A 2500-nucleotide genomic window follows, 5' to 3' on the forward strand; every position below is an offset into this window, starting at 1 on the left:
GCACACGCCAACACATCCGCACAGCTGCGATACAAACCACCAGCGAGAACCGCTGGGGCGACCGAGCAGCAGACGGCGTCGCGGCGCCGAGCGCCGGGCGGCGGCGCATCCTCAACGCACACAGTCCTCAATCGGACCAGCACACTGCAGATGTCCACCGCGCTTCGCACCGGGCCCGCGAGGACCTACTTTGGCCGCACGGCGCCGCGCGCAGGGTGCGCCGGCGCGCAGCTGCGACGCCTGCCGCGTCCGTCGGCCGGCGCGCCTGCCACTGGCCGCCCCCACCAGCCGGCTGTAGCGCGTGCGCCCACGCACCGCGCGGCCAGCACGCCGGGAGGCGCCCCCTCACCGGCCGGGGACGGTCCCACCCAGCCACCGCCGCGTATCGCTTCACACCCAGATGCCGTTCAGTTTCGTCGGCATGGTGGGTATCGCTGGAACAACCGGTTAGTACCTCAACCTATCGTCGCCATCACCGATTCACCCCTAGCGAGAACAACCGCACCACAACGGGTTACCATTTCTTCATTTGCGTAACTTCACCAGAAAACGTAGGCGTCCATCGCCATTTGCAACTTCAACCATTATTGCATGCCTGTGTCAGGTGTCACGCCACACTACGTCTGCCCACATACACGCAACAAAATGTGCACGCCTAGACAATACGTGGAAGGTGGCCCCCGTACGTATGCGATGTCCATTGCTCGAACGACTGTCAACCGGCTTCTGTAGCATGTCGCAGATATGGAACGCGCTGCACCATGCCATCACGGTGTGTGAGGAGAGACGACTAGGTCCGAATACATCAACAGACAGCTCATGCTGATCGCCATCCACGGCGTCCGTTCCTCCCACACGTCTCTATGGCGTACCACACTGCAATCCAGCTCTCATAGGGAGACGACACGTAGCTGCGTGCACAATATTTGCACTGTATGGTCCGCCGTTTTTGGGCGCAGTCGTTGTACGGTCACACATGTGCCACGATGTATCATTCAGTACATAAGGACGAATGTGCAGTACAGATTGTGGTTCACGCGTACGACATCAGCGGACAGTTGACACAGGCCGCACCACAACGTAGCCTGCGTACGTCGCATGCGAAGGGCATTGAACATGCAAACTTGTCACCAACCACCTTGCGAAGGCAGGGGGCAAGGTGGGGACGTGGGGAGAGGTGGGGGGGGGGGGGGGGGGCGGCATGTACGCCCTGCTGCCATCCACATTACAGTGTACAGCAGGAGCATGTGGAAAGTCAGCAAGACTTGCAAGGTGTTTAACATGAAGCGATACACAGGGGAGCGGGCAGTGCGAGTAGCGAACTATATTGCGAGGGTTGCGGGTGGGCAACACTACACTAATTGAACGAGTCGTATAACAATTACAGAGCAGGTTTAGGCGACAACGTGGGTTACGATAGGCGACAACGTGGGTTACGTTAGGGGACAACGTGGGTTACGTTAGGGGACAACGTGGGTTACGTTAGGGGACAACGTGGGTTACGTTAGGGGACAACGTGGGTTACGTTAGGGGACAACGTGGGTTACGTTAGGGGACAACGTGGGTTACGTTAGGGGACAACGTGGGTTAGGTTAAGGCACAACATGGGTTAGGTTAAGGCACAACATGGGTTAGGTTAAGGCACAACATGGGTTAGGTTAAGGCACAACATGGGTTAGGTTAAGGCACAACATGGGTTAGGTTACGGCACAACATGGGTTAGGTTAAGGCACAACATGGGTTAGGTTAGGGGACAACATGGGTTAGGTTAGGGGACAACTTGGGTTAGGTTAGGGGACAACATGGGTTAGGTTAAGGCACAACATGGGTTAGGTTAAGGCACAACATGGGTTAGGTTAGGGGACAACATGGGTTAGGTTAGGGGACAACATGGGTTAGGTTAGGGGACAACATGGGTTAGGTTAAGGCACAACATGGGTTAGGTTAGGGGACAACATGGGTTAGGTTAAGGCACAACATGGGTTAGGTTAGGGGACAACATGGGTTAGGTTAGGGGACAACATGGGTTAGGTTAAGGCACAACATGGGTTAGGTTAAGGCACAACATGGGTTAGGTTAAGGGACAACATGGGTTAGGTTAGGGGACAACTTGGGTTAGGTTAGGGGACAACATGGGTTAGGTTAAGGCACAACATGGGTTAGGTTAAGGCACAACATGGGTTAGGTTAAGGTACAACATGGGTTAGGTTAAGGTACAACATGGGTTAGGTTAGGTTACACGTTGTTGTAAGGAAAGGTGTGGGGGGGGGGGGGGGGGGCGGGGCGGCAGGTTCGTTGATAGTGATTATAGTAAGTGAATGCTTGTGACATGATGAGATTTGTCACGTCAGGATGCACCTTTGGCTTATTAGAGGCGGCGCTCCAATTCTATGCTTGTGTCAGACCTGTGTCTTTGACTCATGTCATTGTTTGTGCGCTGTGACAGGAGGTACTATTGTGATGTTGGGTGCACCGTTGTATAGGACATGTGTGGGTGTTG

This window comes from Schistocerca piceifrons, unplaced genomic scaffold, assembly GCF_021461385.2.
Source record: "Schistocerca piceifrons isolate TAMUIC-IGC-003096 unplaced genomic scaffold, iqSchPice1.1 HiC_scaffold_398, whole genome shotgun sequence".
In the NCBI taxonomy this organism is placed as follows: Eukaryota; Metazoa; Arthropoda; class Insecta; order Orthoptera; family Acrididae; genus Schistocerca; species Schistocerca piceifrons.